Source organism: Pinus tabuliformis, chromosome 1_1, assembly GCF_031772625.1.
Source record: "Pinus tabuliformis cultivar Carrire ecotype Pingquan chromosome 1_1, CPIR1, whole genome shotgun sequence".
NCBI lineage: Eukaryota > Viridiplantae > Streptophyta > Pinopsida > Pinales > Pinaceae > Pinus > Pinus tabuliformis.
This window is the reverse complement of record NC_142297.1, coordinates 812,396,747-812,418,870: the sequence shown is the minus strand read 5'-3', so window position 1 is coordinate 812,418,870 and position 22,124 is coordinate 812,396,747.

The window sequence follows — 22,124 nt, the reverse complement described above, 5'->3', positions numbered from 1 at the left end:
TTTTAATGTTGTATAAAACAAATATTCAATGTGAGTTATCATAAAATATTTTAATAGGGTTTAATATTGACATATACTTAAAAATATATGAATAACAAAAAAACCATTTTAATTTGCATGATAAAATGTCTCCATATACATGTTATGTAAAATATTTTAATGTCAATTACATATATATTATATATCATTAAAAAAAATTATGTATATATCATAAAAAAATAAAGTTTTATTGTTAAAATATTTAATTAGTCATTTATATACCATATTATTCAAAAATACAATTTAAACAATGAAAAATAACACATTATATTTTTCACTTACAGCTTTTTGCACATGAAAAAATTTGATCCCTCTCTACTCGTATTAAATCTACACTTAAAATAAATCTATACTATTAAATAAATAAATGAATGAATAAATAATTAATAACCGATAAACTCAATTATTTTTAATAAAATTATTTGAAATATCACATTTTTATTTAAAAACTTACCCAACTTTGTTTCTATATATTTTAAATCATTTTAAAATAGTTTTATATTCTAAAACTAAAAAAAAGTAAATCAAGATATAACTTTTCCAAATTCAAAAATGTAAAATTACGAGTAATTTAGATTTACAATTAATATATAATGTAAATGATGAAATTATTAAAAATGAATAACTAAATTAGAAACCAGATTTTTAATATTAAACTTTATGATATGAAATTTACGATGGTATTTATGAAAATGATTTATTCTCTCAGTATATAACATTTTACCAATAAAAAATAAATAAATTTGATACTATTTACTTTTTAATGTTCGTTAAATTATTAATAAAAAGTACATAATTTTGTTTTAAAAGAAAATTTTAGAGGTTTATTTATGTGATTTGTGATATGATATTGGAAAAGAAAAAAAAAAAGGAAAAAAAAAAAAATGAATTTATCTATGTAGTATGATATTTTAGGTGATCAATATCAAAGTGGTTTGATTTTTTATATAGAAATAATGAACAAATTATTTTTGTGATGGCTATTATAGAAATAGATTAGTTGTATAAAAGAAATAATTAAAGTTATCTTTGTGATGATTATTGTGTAAATGGTTTAATTGTATAAAAGAAGGAACTAAAATGTGAGAAAATTACATTTTAAATGAAAGATTTACTTTTGTGATGATTGACATAGAAATGGTTTAATCTTGTAAGAGAAGATAAAAGAAAAGGAAAAGAGATTTATATTTTTGTGATATGATATTTGTGATGATTGATATGGAAGTGTTCTAATTCTCACAAGTGACATGTTAGTCCATTGTTATAAGAAGAGAAGAGTACATGTGCTCAAGTATAAGATGCAGCTTCTATGTGTCTTGGACATCCCATACATGCTCTCAAGTATAAGATGCAACTTCTATGTGTCATGGACATCCCATCCCTTGATAAGTTACAAGTGTTTGATATATCCAGTTCTCACTCCAAAGAGTCACTAATTCCCATAGTGAAAAAATCATAAATAAATAAATAGTAACCAATAAACTAAATCATTTTAAAACCATTTTATATTTTAAACCTAAAAAACTTAGTAAATTAAGATATAAATTCTCCAAATATAAATATATAAACTTAAAAATAAAAATAAAAATTAATTAATATATAATATAATTTGAATGATGTAAATTATTATAAATTAGAAAAAAACTTAAATAATTAATTTTGATTTATAATTAATATATAATTTAAATAATGAAAATTGTTAAAAATATTTTTAATATTAAATTTTATGATAACAAATTTATGATGGTGTATAATGAAATTGAATTTTTTTTCTAAATAACACTTAAACTAAAAAAAATTGATATTATTATTTTTTTTTAAAGTGTTTTAAATTATTAATAAAAAGTAAATAATGAATAATTTCATTTTAAAAGAATTTTTTGAGGTTTATTAATGTGATTTGTGATATGATATTAGAAAAAATAAAAAGTTTATTTTTGTAGTATGATATTTGTGACGATTAACATGGAAATGGTTTAATTTTTTATACATAAATAAAAATGAAAAGTTTATTTATGTGATGATTATTATGGAAATAATTCAAATGTATAAAGAAGAAAATGATATTTGTGATGATTACTATGGAAATGGATTAATTGTATAAAAGGAAGGAAGAATTTTGAAATTTGCATTTGAAAAGAAAGGTTTACCTTTTAACATAGAAATAATTTAATTTTATAAGAAAAAAGAAAAAAGAAAAAAGAAATATATATATATATATATATAGAAATTTATCTTTGTGATATAATATTTGTGGTAATTGATATGGAGGTGTTGTAATCCTCTCCACACATAAACAAGGAAAAATTATTGTTGTGATTTAAAATGTGTAGTAATTAATAGATAATTTCATACTTTTGATAATTAATATGAAAATTTTCAACTAAATAAAAAAAAAAAATCATATCTAATAAAAACACATACAATAAATATAATTTTGAAATTATAAAATATTTCCCTTTCAAGAGAGACATTTCGATATTACCATTTCTAAAAATTAATGGTGCAATGGGTAAACAATAAATTCGTATTAAACTCCAAGTTTAACCTAATTAACTTAACATCATCCACACAACGACTTTATATTCAAAGTCATCTTCATTAGTTTGTTTGTATGGACTTCCATTACAATTCAGTCTATCTAGATTAGATTATAGACTTGAAACAACGACTTTATATTCAAAGTCATCTTCATTAGTTTGTTTGTATGGACTTCCATTACAATTCAGTCTATCTAGATTATAGACTTCACACATCCGAACAAACCAATGTCAATAATGGGATTTGTAGTTTTGGCTCATCTGTAAACCCAAAATACTTAATGACTAATGACATAAATTACCTTCTTTTATTAAAGCAAAATGTCAAAAATTTATCTAGAAACCTGTGTATACGAAATCAAAGTCATTGCTTCGTCCAGTCCACTTGCGTTTGCGTGCACAACTCTGCATATTGACCCAGTCGCATTACGCGTTGCATTGCAAATTGCAGTGAGTCGTTTGAAAGTTCAAGGACACTCCCTTTGTTAAGAAATTTACTGCATAATATAAATAATTACTGAGAAGAATATGTTAGAAATTCTATAATTTTAACAATGATTCTGTATGCGGAATAAACTCAAAGAATCATTAAACCTTATTGCCTAGGGATACGAGTTACCTCCAGCCATCGGTGATGTATTGATGCAGGCCACAGTCCACAAGCTTCTCCTTCAGCACTCCAGCTTCTGTCCAAGCAAAAGAACACAAAATTCTGAAGGCACTTCCGAGCTCAACTATCTCAGCTAGATGGTGTAGAACTGAAGGGGGTTGAGATATGAGCTTGGGGACCAAACAGATGAACATATAGCTAAGCTTCCATCAAGCTTCTAAATGCTATGTGTTAGAAAAACCACAAATCAAGGTAGAGATGAGATCAAAGTAATGGACCACTTTAGTAGCTCCCAATTATTAATTTAGTAATTGCAGTTGATTTTCTTAACTTAAGGAAACTACTACAGTTGGTTTCCATGAGTTAAGAAAAGCTGCAACTCCATAAATCAAGGTAGCTTTTGTGTTAAATTAATGGAGCTTAACATTCTCCCACTTGGTCCATACTTCCAAACTTAATGTCTCAACTTAAAAACCATTGATAATCTGTATTAAGTAATAGATACATGAATCATGGCGATAAGTCCTCTAATGACGAGTATTACCTTCCATGTATTACTATGCATTTATTCTTATTATAATTTATGTGGCAACAACTTCTTAATGAATAAACCCTATGTTTATTCTTGGTCCTTCTTAAATGAATTTTCTCAAATCAACTTAAGGTGCACATAATATGAGAAAAAAACATCACAATAATTAAGAATTTCATTAACATTGTCCATACAATGAAAAAACTGCATAATGGAACCAAGTCCCATATTCAATACATGATCCTTGAAATTAACTGTGGCATGCCCTTAATCAAAGGATCATTGATCATTAACTCAGTGCTGACGTGCTCAATGACCACTTTATTTTCTTTAACACGTTCCCTTATAGCTAAAAACTTAATGTCGATGTGTTTATTTCGACTCCCACTTTTTTAGCCATAAAACCAGCAGCTGAATTATCACAATATATTCTCAATGGCTTAGATATAGAATCCATAATTCTAAGCCCAGAAATGAAATTCTTAAGCCATACACCATGTAAAGCAGCCTCAAAATAGGAGACGAACTCAGCTTCCATAGTGGAAGTGGCAATCAATGTCTGCTTGGCACTCCTCCATGATACAGCTCCACCGGCCATCATAAAAATGTATCCTGATGTTGATTTGCGTGAATCAACACATCCAGCAAAGTCAGAATCTGAGTAGCCAATTACTTCCAAGCTGTCCGTCCGTCTATACATAAGCATGTAGTCTTTGGTTCCTTGAAGGTACCTCATTACTTTCTTTGCAGCTCTCCAGTGGTCTAAACTTGGATCACTCTGATATCGTCCCAACATTCCCACAACAAATGCAATGTCAGGTCTTGTGCAGACTTGAGCATACATTAGGCTTCCGACAACAGAAGCATATGGAATGTTCTTCATTTGTTCCCTTTCAAAGTCGTTCTTTGGGCATTGGTTCAAATTGAACCTATCACCCTTCACAATGGGAGCTACACTTGGTGAACAATCCTTCATCCGAAATCTCTCTAAAATTTTATTAATATAGGTTTCCTGTGACAGACCCAAGATGCCTCGAAATCTGTCTCTATGGATCTTAATGCCAATGACATAAGATGCCTCACCCATATCCTTCATATCAAAACTTTTAGAGAGGAATTGTTTCACTTCATGTAGCAAACCCTTATTATTGGTTGCTAGCAAAATGTCATCCACATATAAAACAAGAAAACAAATTTTACTCCCACTAACTTTCAGGTATATACATTGATCCATAATGTTTTCTACAAAACCAAAAGAAGAAATTACATTATGGAATTTCAAATACCATTGGCGGGATGCTTGTTTTAAACCATATAATGACTTCTTGAGCTTGCAAACCAATTTCTCACTATCACTAGAGAGGAATCCTTCAGGTTGTTTCATATAAACCTCCTCCTCTAGATCTCCATTAAGGAAAGCCGTTTTCACATCCATTTGATGCAACTCCAAGTCAAAATGGGCTACTAATGCCATAATAACACGCAAGGAATCTTTCTTAGATACAGGAGAAAAAGTCTCCGTGTAGTCGATTCCTTCTTTCTGAGTGAATCCCTTAGCAACAAGTCTTGCCTTGTATCTCTCAATGTTGCCCAATGAGTCTTTCTTTGTCTTAAAGACCCATTTACATCCAATGGCTTTTGCACCATCAGGCAACTCAACAAGATCCCAGACTTCGTTACTCTTCATGGAATTAATCTCTTCCTTCATGGCATTGTACCATAGTTCTGATTCTTTGCAACTCATGGCTTGTGAAAATGACTCAGGATCATTTTCGGCTCCAATATTATAGTCAGATTCTTGTAGATACACAACATAATCATTAGGAATTGCTGATCTCTTAGGTCTAGTAGATCTTCTTAATGTTGTACCATCATCTTCCTAAGAAGTATGTGCTTCAACTTGTTGTTCAAAAGTTCCTTGCAATTCTTGAACTCCTTGATCTACTGGAATATCGTCAGCAGCTTGTGGAACTTCAACAATTGGTTGTTCGACACTAGTTTGTACTTGAGGGGTGCCCTGAACAACAACCAATCTATCACTTGAAGTGGAAGGTTGAGATTCTGAATGATCCTTCTCAGAAACTATGTTTCTGGTTTGATCGCTCCCACTGATCAAGTCATTTTCAAGAAACTTTGCATTTCTTGATTCCACAATCCTAGTGCTGTGAGATGGACAATAAAATCTGTAACCTTTAGACCTTTCAGCATATCCAATGAAATACCCACTAATGGTCCTTGGGTCCAGCTTCTTCTCTTGTGGATTATAAATCCTTACTTCAGACGGGCATCCCCAAACGCGCATATGTCGCAAACTCGGTTTCCAACCTTTCCATAATTCAAATGGCATTTTAGGAACTGCCTTGGTTGGAACTCGGTTTAATATATACACTGCCATCTTAAGTGCTTCAGTCCACAAAGATTTAGGAAGATTGGAGCTGCTAAGCATACTCCGCACCATGTCCAACAATGTTCGATTTCTTCTTTCTGCTACACCATTCTGGTCGGGTGAACCAGGCATGGTGTATTGGGCAACAATCCCATGTTCTTGAAGAAACTGAGCAAATGGCCCAGGTGCTTTTCCATCTTCTGTGTATCTACCATAATATTCTCCACCTCTATCTGATCTCACGATCTTAATTTGTAACTAGCAACAATCATAAACACAAATGTTTATCCTGAGAAACTTCAGATTTGAAAAAAAACCCAATCTAATAATATCTCATTAGCATTGGCCATTTTCTTCACTTTCCTCTTACCAAGCCAACAATGGCAAAGTAGACCTGGGATACTGGTTAGTGGCCATTTTGTATGTATTTCAGACTTGGAGATTACGCTTAATTCTGGAATAAGCTATATTCTTCCTGAGTCTAAGATTTGTGACTTTCAGTTTGATCCATGTGGGTATTCCATAAATTCTCTTCAAGGAGCAGCTATTTCCACTATTCATGTAACGCCTAAGGATGGTTTCAGTTATGCAAGTTTTGAGGCAATGGACTATAATCCCAAGGATTGTGACCTTGAAGCACTGGTGGAGAGGGTATTAAGCTTTTTCAGGCCTATGGTATTCTCCATCTCAGTTCATGCCAGTGTGGGCAACGGGTATTCTTCATGGACCAGGCCAGTTTGGCCACAGGGATATATCTGTGACATGACAAGTGATCAAGAGCTCACAGGAAAGAGCGGTGTTGTATATCATACATACAAAATGGCCACTAACCAGTCTCCCAGGTCTACTCCACCATTGCTTGCTTTGGAAGTGAAGAAAATGGCCAATGCTAATAAGATTTTATTAGGTTGGGCTTTTCTCTAGATTTGGGTTTTTTTTATAGACATTTGTGTTTATGTGTTTATGATTGTTGTTGGTTATTTTCTTATATATATTCCTCTCGGTAATTATTTATGTTATGCAGTGATTGTTTTATCTATTCCACTATTTCTGACTAAGTAATCTTGTTGTTTCTCCATTTGTCTGTCCTTGGCAGAATGTTGTTCTCGTTGGGTATGACAGCGCAAAATGTGTTGCTCTACTTGTTGTGGCACCCACACGGTCGACTACGTGGTCATCAATTCAGTCGAGAGTAGCGATGGACGACGCCACCCAATTCAACTGGCAGACCTTCGCCGAGCAATCGCCGGCCGATAGGAGGAACGTGCAGACGATCGCTCTGTTTGTAGAAAGCATAAGCGACAGCGGAATCATCGCCTATACGAGCAACGACCAAATCCACTTGAGAGCGGAGTACGTTGCCAGTTTTGAGGGCGATGTAAAGACGGAGATCACAGGCGTTCTGTACCACGAGGTGACCCACTCCTGGCAGTGGAACGGCAACGGCAACGCGCCGTCAGGGCTGATCGAAGGCATTGCGGATTATATTCGCCTCACGGCGGGCTTTGCCTCCTCTACATGGCCTCAGCCCGGCGGCGGTAACAAGTGGGACGACGGCTACACCGTCACTGCCTACTTTCTCCAGTACTGTGACACCGTTACTTCCGGTTTCGTTCAGAAGATGAATTCAAACCTGCGCGATGGATGGGACCTGGGATTCTTCAACGATATCACTGGCAAGTCTGTGGACGAGCTTTGGAGTGATTACAAGGCTAAGTATGCAAATTGATCCTGAGCCAAATTAGTGGACAAAACTACTCAATAATAAATGGCGGCTTAGCCGGTAGGTTTATAAAATTAAAATAGCATATTATGTAATTTGAAGCTGATACTAAATGATGTGTCCCTGACATACCATTAGCCTGGGTTAGTGAGAAATGTAATATTTATAAGCAATGTCATTTGTATTTGCATGATATTTCAATGGAGTTGAATTCTATTGTGAAAAGACGGTGGTGGTACTCAAATACTCCATAAAATATGGCTATACAACATCGGTATGCTTAACTTTCATTAAGCCGATCACGATAATTAATATTCATTAAAATGTTTTCACCAGTTTTGGTTTGGCATATTCATTAAATATGGTTTAATCAGTGTTAAATTTGTCACATTTCGTGATATAATTTTTGCGTTTAATATACGTTAATGTTCTATATTTTAATATATATAATATTTTTCATTTACGTAAGAAGAAACTTTTATGAGTATATTTTAAACTTTTATGAGTATATTTTATTTTGGAAAAATCAATGATATAATCAAAATAACAAAATTTTAACAATATAATAAAAAAATAATGAATATTAGAAAATTTGAGTTTGATGCTTTCAAGTCTTTAAATAATAATAAGGATGTTGTTGAAATATGTCTTTCGGATTAATTATATTATTAGGATTTGGTCCATGTTTCAGGTCAACTAATGTGGGGTATCTTCAAGACAAGGTGAGAAACCAATCGATCTAAAGGATGTTGTTGTTCTCAAACCCGAAAAAGTGGCGCAATGGTTATTCTAGTTAAAGAGGATTACCGAAAGAAAATGTTGGACCACCTTTGTAATAGCAAGAGATATAGGAAACTTAATAAAGATCCTTTAAAGAATATCTCCAAAAGTGTGGCTCTTGCTATAAAATCCAGTAGCTCAGTTAGCTCTTTTAGTCATAAGCTTATTGAAAGTAACCCTCTTAGCCCCAGAATCTATGGCCTTCCAAAGATTCATAAGGAAGGGACTCCCTTGAGATCCATTGTCAACACTATAGGAGGGCCGACCTATCTTCTTGCTAAATATTTAACCCAAAAGCTTAAACCCCTTGTTGGCCATACATAATCCTTTGTCAAGGACTCCTCCTCATTTATCAGTGAGTTAAAGGGTATAAAATTGGATCCTGATGACAAACTTTGAGTTTCGATGTGGTCTCCCTCTACACCAATATCCCTATCAATGAGGCCATTGAAGTCATCAAGCATATTACGGATCCTGATACGCCTAGTTTAGTTGGTATTTGTCTCACCCCTACTTTTGATGGGAAATTCTATGAACAAACTTGTGTTGTTGCCATTAGTTCCCCCCTCTCCCCTGTCGTGGCTAATCTATTCATGGAGGACTTTGAATCAAAGGCCTTGTCCTCTGCTCAATTTCTTCCTAAGATGTGGAAGAGGTTTGTGGATGACACTTGTGTCATCTGGTCCCATGGTAAGGATAGGTTGAAACTTGTTTTCCTTCATCTTAACAATCAGTCTAGTTCAATAAAGTTCACTATGGCATATGAGAGAAATGGTATCTATCCTTTCTTCAACATCCTCCTTTCAAGGAAGGATAATGACTCTTTTTCTCATCATGTCTTTAAGAAGAAAACTCACACGGAGCAATATCTTCATGCTAAATCTCATCACTTCCCAGCTCAAAAGCTTGATGTTCTCAACACTTTAGCAACAGATAAAATGTGAACAGAATTGAAAAGAAAGAGATGTAGCTCTCAGGTGTGGCCTGCACCTGGAGACTACACTCACCAAAACAGAGAGATCACTCTCGTACACTCTATTCACTAATCAATCAAAGATTACATCATTAAATACAATACTAGGAAATAGGAAGTTGCACCCAAACCCCATAACTATAGGAACTAATCCTAAACTAGGGAGAACGTTACAACAATGTAACCATTTTCTCCATTAATACAAAAATAATATTAATTATTTTTAACTCCCCCCCTTAATGGAGAAAGGGTTCTCCTGGACTCCTAGCATTTTTCTAAACAATTCAAATTTCACTCGGGCAAGAGGCTTTGTGAAAATATCAGCCACATTGTCACAAGTTTTACAATATACAACAACAATTTCTTTAGACTGTATTTTCTCTCTAACAAAATGGAACTGAGTGTCTATATGTTTGGTGTTTTTGTGAAACACTGGATTGTATGCTAATTTAATGGTGCTCTGGTTGTCGCTTTTGATAGAAGTGAGTTGCTTCTGTTCTTTTCTTGCATCTTTGAGAAGTCTCCTCGACCAGATCGCTTCACATGTTGCTGCACACAATGCTTGATACTCAGCTTCACATGACGACAAAGCTATAGTACTCTGTTTCTTGCTGCTCCATGCTATGACCTCGGAACCTATGTTGAATGCATAACCTGTGATGGACCTCCGATCATCCAGGTTACCTGCCCAGTCTGAGTCTGAAAAACCTGCTAGAGTAACATCAGATACATCAGTGTATAAAATACCATAATTAACAGTACCACAAAGATACCTCAACACGCTCTTTGCTGCTATCCAGTGACTTTCAAGCGGTTTCGACATAAATTGGCTCAACACACTAACAGAGTATGCCAAGTCGGGTCTGGTTGTTGTAAGATACATTAGGCTGCCAACCAACTGTCTGTACATTGTGGCATCAACCTCCTTAGTGCCATCGTCACTGCTCAATTTCAGATTCTTCTGCAAAGGTGTCGCTGCTGCTCTACACTGATCCATACCAAATTTTTCCAACAGATTTCTGGCATACTTCCCTTGGGTAAGAAAAGTTTGCCCAGTATCTTTGAATACTTCTAATCCCAGACAATAGTGAAGGCTTCCGAGATCCTTCATCTCAAAAACTTGTGCCATCAGCCTTTTGATTCCTTTGACTAAATCATCTGCATTTCCTGTTATAATCATGTCATCCACATACAAAGAAATCAAAATAATCTGCCCCTGATTATTGTACTTGGTATACAAATTTGGGTCATTTAAACTTCTATGGAAACCATACTCTATAAAGAAAGAATCAACCTTTTCGTACCAAGACCTGGGTGCTTGCTTTAAACCATATAAAGCCTTTTTCAATCTGCAAACAAGATGTTCCTGCCCCTGCTTTACAAATCCTTCTGGCTGTACTAAGTAAATTTCTTCTTTTAAATCACCATTTAAAAATGCAGATTTAACATCAAGCTGGTGTAATTCCCAATTACATTTAGTAGCTAAAGCAATAAGCATTCTGATTGTATTTAACTTTGCTACGGGTGCAAAAGTATCATCAAAATCTATACCTTCCTGCTGTGAGTATCCTTTTGCAACTAGCCTAGCTTTTAACTTATCTATACTTCCGTCTGCATTCATTTTTGGTTTAAACAACCACTTGCATCCTATGGGTGTTTTATTCTTAGGCAGCTCAACTAAATCCCAAGTATCATTTCTAAGAATTGATTCCATTTCTTCATTCATTGCAGCTCTCCATTCCTCAAATTAACTAGCTTATTTATAATTAGAGGGCTCTATAATGTTCAAAAACTTTGACATCAACGCATAGTTTCTCAACTTCAATGGTAATTGAGTCTTCCTACCTGACCTCCTTGGTAGGGGACTTACCTCAAATTTGTTTTCCTCTGCAATAACTGGGCCTGCTTTTTCACCTTCTTGTTGTTCTTCTTCATTCTCTTCTTTTTGCTCCTGTTCCTGCTCCCTTTCATCCTCGCTGCTTTCCTCCAATAGCAATGGAATGTGCCAATCATCTCCAACATCAGCTTTCCTTTCCTGTACCTATTCATGAAAGACTACATCTCTACTTGCAAATGTCTTACGAGACTCAGGATTGAACAGTTTGTATGCTTTAAACTCTGTGCCATAACCAACAAAGATGCATTTGACTACCTTAGGGTCTAGTTTCTTTCTATCAGCTTTGGCTACATGTGCTAATGCCTTTGACCCAAAGACTCTTAAGTGGTTTACTGCTGGTTTAAATCCATATAAGGCTTCAAAAGGGGTTTTGAAGCCAAGAAACCTAGTAGGACTTCTATTTTTTAAATATACATCAATATTTATCGCTTCTGCACAAAAAGTATTAGATAGAGCCTTACCTTGCAGCATGCTCCTTGCACACTCCACCAAGGTTCTGTTTTTATGCTCTGCAACTCCGTTTTTCTGTGGTGTGTGCGGCACTGTATACTGCTGAACAATCCCGTGAGATTTGTAGTATTTCATGAATTCCTTTAATTTGTATTCTCCTCCTTGATCAGATCGGAGAATTTTAATACTTTTTCCAAACTGTTTTTCCACCAAGGTTTTGAAATCTATAAAACATTGGAAAGTCTGACTTTTCTTGTTTAAAAAATAAACCCATGAATACCTAGTGCAGTCATCAGTAAACAACAAAAAATAGTATGCTCCCCCTAGCGACCTTGTCTGCATGGGACCACATACATCAGTGTGCACTAGCTCTAAGATTTCTGTTTTCCTCCTCCTATCATGCACAGGGAACTGTTCTCTATGCATCTTTCCTAAGGCACAACCATCACAGTTTAACTGAATGTTACGAAAGATGGGGAGACCTTTGACCATACCTTTCTTTTGTAACAACATGAGATCCTGCAGATTCAGATGACCAAACCTCTAATGCCAGAGTTGTTCAGTTGTCGACTCTCCTGCAACCATGGCTTGCTTTGATATACTTTTTGCATCCAATCTGTATAGGATTCCAACTCGCATGCCTGTTGCAACAATTTCATTCCTGCAATCCTTTATCACATAGTGAGTCTTGAAGAATTCAACATGCATATCTTGATCAGCCATCATGGATACAGATATCAGGTTTTTCTTTATTCCAGGTACATATAAAACATTTGAAAGGTGACTAATTTTTCCATTTGGTAACTTAACTGAAATCACCCCATGACCTTTAATCTGATATCCATTATCATCCCCTAGATATATTTTTGATCCATTTATAATTTCTTCAAGATTATCAAAAAATTCCTTATTACTTGTCATGTGAGAGGATGCTCCGTAATTGACATACCAGATGTCATCTTCATTCGATGCTGAAAGGGCACAGTCGACTGTGAACAGTCGAAATTCATGGCTGAAGTCTTCTTCTTCACCAAAATATCCTCTGTGTTTTGGATTTACCTGTCTCCTCCTTGCCTCATCAGCCTGCTTCTTATAATAACAATCTCTTTGTATATGACCCTTCTTTCCACAATAAAAGCATTTCTTTTTAGAATGATTTGCAAGCATACCTTTATGACAGTGATGTTTATGTGTTGTTCCTCCTTTCTGGACTGATTGCTGCTGTGACTGCTTCCCTTTAGATAGTCGTCGTTTTTCCACCAGCGTGAGATCGTCACTTTGGAGGTTCAGATTCAGGTTCTGCCGTCGCTATTCCTCTTGCTGCAAGATCGCAGTGAGATCATCAAACGTGGGTGTTTTCTCCCTTGCCGAGACTCCAGTGATGAAGGTTTGGAAATCATCACGCATCCTATTCATTGTAATTGCAACAAGATCTTCATCAGCCACCACCACTCCAATGGCCCCCAATCCGTCTTTAACATCCTTAATTCGCGCGACAAATGCAGTAGAAGACTCCCTTTCGTCCATCCTCATTGAAAATAGCTTGCTTTTCAGAGCCAAAACTCTGTTTGTATTCTGGGTCTCATACAGATTTTTGATTTTCGTCCAGATGTCCGCGGACGTTTTACAATCTCTGATGTGCGCAATAACATTGTCTTTCACAGACATCTTCAACAGGACTTTGGCCTTGTTTTCTCGTTTTTCCCAGTCTTCCTTCTGTGTGGTTGCAGTCGGCTTCTGCTCATCGCCTGTCACTATAGCCCGTTGAGTTTACCAGACTCGTTAAGGTAAGATTCCATCGTATTACTCATTGTGAATCTACTTAACAACAACAAAAACAATACCTGTCAGATCGATCTGTCACCTCTACCACCGATCTGCCGTGTCTGGCACTCCCGCTCCAATGAGAAAATTCGGCGTTTCCAACACAGCCGAAACAATGATCTGATCATAATTGATCCAATCCACCTCTCCCGGATTGATCTGCCACTTCGCTGATCCTGCTCTCCCTGCAGATCGCCAAACGAAGTCGAGGTTTCCTGCAGATCTCCTCTGGTGCTTTCCCGATCTGTCTCTCCCGGACGGATCTGCAACTCCGCCGATCTGCACCGTTTGCAAACCGACAAATGAAGTTCATGCTATTCGCAGATCCCCTTGGCGCTACCCCGAACGAAAAATCCGCGCTAATTGAGTATTTTAATTGGCGCGACTTTCCTGGTAAAATCCCGCGCTAATTGGGCTTTCTGGTGCGTTGGCACGATTTATCCCTCAAAATCCGCGCTACTTCCTCTTCTGGCACGACTGTCAGCGCAAAATCCACGCTAATCGGCCTTTCTACTCAGAATTTTTTTTTTCGAGTTCGAGCCAGGTGTTCTGCAGTCCACCTGCTCAATTGAGCACAGAGCTCTCGTGAACACACAGCCACAAAGGCACTTCAAGCCACACAGACAATTCTGCCACACAGGCAAGCTAGCTACTACAGGCACTTCAGCCTCACAGGTGACAAAAGATCAGGCTCACTCAATCTGAGCTCTGATACCAAGATAAAATGTGAACAGAATTGAAAAGAAAGAGATGTAGCTCTCAGGTGTGGCCTGCACCTGGAGACTACACTCACCAAAACAGAGAGATCACTCTCATACACTCTATTCACTAATCAATCAAAGATTACATCATTAAATACAATACTAGGAAATAGGAAGTTGCACCCAAACCCCATAACTATAGGAACTAATCCTAAACTAGGGAGAACGTTACAACAATGTAACCATTTTCTCCATTAATACAAAAATAATATTAATTATTTTTAACTGCAACTAGAGATTTAAGAGTTTCTGATGAAAACCATCTTAATGATGAGAAATCTAATCTCCTGAGTGTTTTCTATAATAATCGGTATTGTGGGCACCAATATACTAAGGCTTTCCTCAAAGACGAAAAATGTCATATGATTAAAAAATAAGCCAATGATAGATTTTAAGGGGTGCGTCTCCTATTTATCTGAGGGACCAATGACAGGATTGCGAAGATCTTAAAGAAGCATAAGGTTCCTTCAACCTTTATGCCTCTAAATACCATATGGAGCTCCCTGAGATCTGTAAAAGACATGGTGGACCCTAAAAATATGAAAGGTGTTTATGTTATCCCTTTCTCTTATGGGACTCCTTATATAGGTGAGACTGGTCGCTCAATTAATCAAAGGATTCATGAGCACACCATTGACATCAAACATGGCAAGACCCACTCCTTAGCTTTTGCAGAACATGCAGAAAAAACTAAGCATCACGTCTGCATTGAGGAGGCCCAGGTCTTCGCTAAGATTAGTCATTTCCATCATCGAAAATTCAGGGAAGACCTAGAAATCAAAAGAATGTTCAATAATTTAAATAGAGATGATGGTTGGAAAATTAAAAAATGTTGGGTCTCGGTCCTGTCTTCCTAATTTATTTTAATTTTATCTTAATTAAATTTATATTTCTTTTTTTTGTTCTCTTATTTTGATTGAATATTTATATATATATGTTTCATTCTTTCCTATTTTATTTATTTAGTTGCTTGTTTTTAACTACTTTATATTTTTAAATTTTATTGGTTATTCATAGGTTTTTACTAATGTTTTATTATTTTCATACAAAATTTATTATTTTGATTATTTCATTGATTTTTCTGAGAATCCATTAATTATTTGTAGGGCCTTATCTCTTTGATTTATGTTTGACTTTGAAAAAAATTTAATTCAAAAGTTTTTACTAATTTTGATTATTTTTAATTACATTGTTGAAATTTTATTATTTTGATTATGTGAGTGATATAGCTTTAGCTCCTTGTTTTAAGTTTGGCTTTGAACTTTTTATTTTTTTAATCTATTTATTTAACTATATCCCGAACCATAACTTAATATTAGATTTTATTTAATATAATTTGATCTTAGTAATTGATGATATTTATTAAAATATTATTTTTCAAAAACTAGTTGTTTTTTATAACCATTAACTTTTTTAATGGTCTCTTCATTGCTCTCTATTTATTCTTGTGCCATGATTTGCCTCTTCATCTTGTCCTGACCATGAACCACACTGAACAGTTCCAAACGTGTCGGAAAAACTTCTCCTATGTGATTACTACCGAAAGTATTTTCTTAATAAAATTATTTTTATATTTGAGGGCAAGTTATATTGTTTTTAATTTTTGTCAAAAAAAATTGTAAAAAAATTATAAATTTCTATATTAAAGTTAATTTTATAATTTTTTTTATTTTTTTTTTAAATTATAAAATTTTATTGAGTTTTTATTGATTTTTTTATAAGTTTGGTGGAACTACATCTTCATCGTGTCCAATACATCACCCAGATCAGGGAGGGGAATTGAACTGGTGACTTCACATCAAAGAGACTGTCTATCCAAAAACCATGGACATTTTTTCTTGATTGATTAAAATTGTTCATTTGAATAATTTTTTGTGGTTTATTTAATGAATTGTAAAATTTAAAAATGAAAAGTAAAATATAAATTTAAAGAAATTATATAAAATTGATAACTATGTATATATTACTAAATAAAGATGACATCTCTATTTCAAAAATTATTTATTTATTATGCAAATATAATATTCCTGATTTATCTTGACAATTTAGTACCTAAAATTATGATGACAACTAACTCTTAACATACTCCATCATTGCCACCTCTGTCTTGAAACACAATTCTCGATGGAGGTCTCTCGCAGTTCGTGCATGTGTCCATGGCGAACTGCGATATGCTTTTTCATAGTCTCAGTGAGTCATTTAGCATTATCTTTCAGTCAACGAATTGTCTAATCTACGCATCTAAGTAGAAGTAATATTTTGATATCATTTAAAGCTACGTAATGTTTTAATATTCTCGTTCAAAGTGAAGTTTCCACTTTGTAATGAAAAAAATATCATGTTAGTTGTGAAAAAAAAGTTGTTGCAATAAGATTTACAGGTTTCAAAGTAAGTGTGTTCTAAGTTTGTTTGTTAGATTTAGGGTTAGGGTTTAAGAATTTTAGTTGTGTGAATACAAAAAACTTTGGAAAGTTGAAAGGTCATTTGTAATGAATGGAACCACATCGTAATATTTGTGGAGACACTACAAATACTACCATTTCAGAGGAGCATTCGGCTCCTGTTGAGGGAGAGAACCATAACACTTCTTCACTACCTGTTGTAGATAGTATTATCATTGGCGCTGAAGGTAATAAATCCAACGAAAATGTTAGCGTAATTGTTGGAGCTCTCCCTGTCGAGGGTTTGCTCACAAATGGGAGAAAAGCCATGACTACCGAGCAACATCCCTATAATGGCGAGGTTGAGGTTATGATGCAAAAGGTTGTGGAAAGCACCTTTGCCAAATACCCTGGTTGATGCAGAAGCTCTGTTTCAAGAGGGCTGCATATGCAAGAATCCCTTTTAGATCTCAGTCAAAATGGTATCTGGATACTCTTTGATTTTTTTGGGTGAGATCTACAAATCTCATAAGGACCTCAAATTTTTGTTAGAGCTCAAATCAAGGTTTTGCCTCCTTTATGAAGGTAAGAAATTAGATGATACTCTTCCCATCTCTTATTATCATATTTGTAAGGATTCCACTGTTCTTTTAACTCTTTACCTGTGAGGGGGTGCTTTGGGGAAACCCTCCTCCACCCAGGATTTTTCAAACAAATATCTAATTCATAATCATACTCCCCAAGGTGTTCATTCTCCTTCCACTCACCCTCAACCTCCAGGAAAAGCAGTCCCTTCTCAGGATCTACCTAGTTCATTTATCGTGGATAGATCAGAGGATATTACCTCAGTTGACATTTCCCATCCAGATCTGGAAGATATCCATGAGCTAATGGCAAAGAAAACTTTATCTACTGCTTCAACTGGTTGTGGCCTCAAACAATGGATCATCACAAATGGATACACTCTAATTGGACCGGCCCCTACACTGTTCTCTTATGTTCAAAGGGCTTCTTCATAGTTTTGTTTCCCTCCAGGAATATTACCAGAGTATTCTATCTAAGGGCCTAGAGTTCTAGGGAAAAGCAAGGTTGTTAATGACCCCTTGGTTCCTAGACTTTGACCCCTCTACGATAGTAATCACAAATCTCCCCATTTGGGTCCGACTTCTAAACTCACTAGCTCATCTATGGCATGATTCAGTGTTTACGAGCATATGAAGCACCTTGGGTTGCTTACTAGGCACAAATCTATCATGAGGACGAAGTGGATTTTATACTTACGGTAGGATTTGTGTTGAAATCGACATTAGTAAAGGCTTTCATGGTAAAATCAACCTCAAAGTAGTTGATTTCTACTGGATCCAACACCTGAACTATGAGAACCTCTGCCCTCAAACAGGACACCTACAAAACTCTTGCATTCCAAAGCTAGTCAAATAGAAAACTAAATCTAAGGCTTGGAAGCCATGTAGCCTGCCCCTTATGGAGAAAGAGGACTCCTTATCTTTAGATAAGGAGCTTATCTTTAGATAAGGAGGAAAATGAATCACATGTTGAAAAGCTCTCCTAAGATGGGGAACAAGATGAGAGTAAGGAGAATTAAATTTTAGAACTTTGCGAAAAAATACAAAGTACTCATGTTCCATTAGGAGCGGTAAAGTGAGCACGTGAATCAGTTTCCTTGGAATTTGAAAATGATGAAATAGAATATTGTCAGGAAATTCTTCAGCAATCCATGGTTACTCCTGCATCGAATGGGTGCGAGGATGTAACCAAAATGAAAAGGAAAAAAATTAAATCCATAAACCAACCCCAAGTTGGGTGATACTTTTGTTTTTGTTAGCCTATTTACCTAGATGTCTCCTTACAGTGTGGTTTTTGTCTCTCTCTAAAAACCCTGCCTTGAGGTGGGTATTGTAAAATCCATGTAAACTCCTTTTGATTAATGAAATTATAATAATAATAATAATAATTGAGCGCAGAGACACATTCTACACCCCAGTATGAGGGGATGTGTAAGTTTTTCCTTCCATCTATGCCCCTTTAAATAAAAATTAAAAGTTAAAATTATGTTCTAAATAGAAAAATAATGTCGGCTATCCTTAAAAAAATCAATATGCTCTAAAGTAATTAGATTTTAAAAAAATGTGTGGAAGAGATGTTTAAATATTATACTTTTAAAACATATTTCAACAAGAGATTTAAATAAACTATTTGAAGATCTATGTTAACTAATTTATGTGGATATCAACTTCATATATATTTATATATAGAAAAAAATAAGTTTTCACATTGTATTTAGCACTCTAAAAAGGTTTGCACGTGAAGAAATTTGATTCCCTTGAAACCCATGTTAGATCTATACTTAAGATAAATATCTGCTAGTAATTAAATATATGATGTTACACATAGAAATATTACAAACATATACATTGTTTCGTAGAAATTTGATCCCTCTAAACCCATGTTAGATCCATACTTAATATAAATCTATGTTGGTAATTAAATATATCATGTTACACATAAAAATAGTACAAACATATACACGGTTTCGTATTAAATGATATATCGTGTTTCCAATACTTATTTTTCTTTTCAAATTTATTTGAAATCTTTTAAAATGAAGTTACGTAATGTTACATCAAACGCTGGCATCAAATTCTAATGTTTATATGGGCTTCCTAGTAACTATTTTCATATTAAAGACATGTTGATAACTATTTTCATTCCCATGTATTATTGTATAAATGGTTTGTTATATGAGAATAAACTAGCCTAGATCCATCTTAACTCCAAATCTATAAGCTCCAAGAGGGATCAAATATATCGAGGTGAAAACCTTTTCTTTGAGTGCAAAACTTGAGGAAATGCTTGCACCACGAGAGATTTGATCCATCTCAACACTTGATAGATCTAGAATTAAGATGGATCTAGGCTGGTTTCAGTCATGTGCAGCCAAGGAGAATCTATCGAAGATATGATTAATTTGATCAATAATATCTAAATACATCCAATATTAATATAATCATTTTAAATATCCTAAATATGTCAGAGATTATTTTAATTTTAAATTTTCTTAGTTACCTCAATTAGTTGAGATGATAAATATTGTTAATAACTTTAATGATGAAATAAAAAAATTTAATGCAAAGTGACAATGTAATAGTGTTGAATGATAGAAAATGTGAATAATAAGAATGTAGTCAATTACAATTAGTCTTTATTGTGATCAATATAAGACTATTTTCTTCTACTATTCATATTTTCATCCTTATTAGTTTTGTCATCTCTTCGTAATGATTATATGAAAAGGACAGTTGAAATCGTAAACCATTTAAATCCTTACCTTGAGTTGTTGTAGTAAACATCATACCTTGTCTCACTTTCTCTCCAACATTAATAAGTTGAATTACTATAACACAAAAATATATGTACATTACCAATATTTTTTTGTGCTTACACTGAAATCAATGCATATTGATAATCCAATCACTTTAAAATTAATGTAACATTATACATCCAATTACATCAAATCAGAAATCAACATCTACACTAAAATCAATGCATCTAATGCAGGAAATCAAATAAGATTACAAAACAACTTCTACACTAAAATCAATGCATCTAATGCAAACAATCAAATAAGATTAGAAACCCACATCTACACTCAAATCATTGCATCTAGTGCAAGTAAGCTTATAGGATTAGAAACCAGAAACTACACTCAAATAAATGCATTTAGTGCAATCAATCAAATAGGATTAGAAATAACCATCTACACTGAAATCAATTCATTTAGTGAAAGCAATCAAATAGGATTAGTAATCAGTTACATTATAATCAATGCATCTAGTGCAAACAATGAAATATAATTAGGAATCAACATCTACATTGAAATCAATGCATCTAATGCAAGAAATCAAATAATATTATAAATTGTGTACATTTAAATCAATGCATCTAGTGCAAGAAATCAAATATCATTAGAAATCAACATCTACACTAAAATAAATGCATCTAGTGAAAGCAATCAAACACGATTAGAAATCTCCATCTACAGTGAAATCAATATATCTAGTGAAAGAAATCTTTTTCTCTCTCTCCTCCCTCCATCTATATCTATATCTCCCTCCATCTCTCCTTTATCTCTCTATCTCATCACCGCAAACACAGATGCTCTCTCACTCGATATTTATCAATCTCTCTATCCCTCTGTCTCTCTATCTCTCTCTTCTTTCCTGTCTTCACCTTCTCATCAATATCTCTATCTACCTTTGTCCCTCTATATCACCCCCAAAACATGCATTCTCTTTCTCCAATCTAGATATCTATCCCTCCCTCTTCTTTTCCCTATCCCTATCTCTCATCCCCTTCTCTCCCTCTCCCCCACTTCTCTCTCTTTCCTCCTGTTGTCCTCTCTCCCTCTCTCTCCATCTTCATTATCACTCCCTATCTCTCTCTCCACCTTTCTCACTGTATGTATTTTTTCATACCTCCCTCTTTCACCCCCTCCAACTTCATCTCTCTTTCCCTCAAGCTCTCCACTCTCTCACATCCTCTCTCTCCCTTTCTCTCCCACCTCTCTCTCTCTCTCTCTCACTTTACTGTTCAAATTTGTTACTATATCCCTCCCTCTCTCCTTTTCTCCCCCTTTCTCTCCATATATCCTTATTTTTATATTTATCTTACCCCCAAACATACACACTCTCTCTCCATCTCTCCCTTTTCACTCCCTCTCTCTCCCCACTTCCCGCTGTCTATGTCTTTCTTCTTTCCACCCTCTCTTCTCCTCCCTCAGACCCTTTCTCCTCTTCTCTCTCACTTTCTCTCCTACCTCCCTCTCTCTTCCCCCATCACTCTCCTCCTCTCTCTCATCCTTCCTCTCTCTCCATTTCTCTCCTACCTTCCTCTCTCTTCCCCCACTTATCTCTCTCTCTCTGCCACCCCCCCATAACGCCCATGAGCTGTGACACGTTTCATTGAGACCACAAGACAGAGGAGTGTGGGTGAGCTAGGAGAAATGATGAGCCACAAAGGAGAAACACACGAAGGCACATTACAAAATGGCTAAGTGTGGAAGAGGATGGAGGTTTATAATGGTAGGCGGTCCCGGGTGGGGGCACCCAAATGGTTAAGCCGACATGCAAAAGAGTTAAAACATGGGTTGAATGAAGGGTCAGCTGGGTGAGCCGACGTGACGTTTCATAGGCAGTGATGTTTATAAGTAA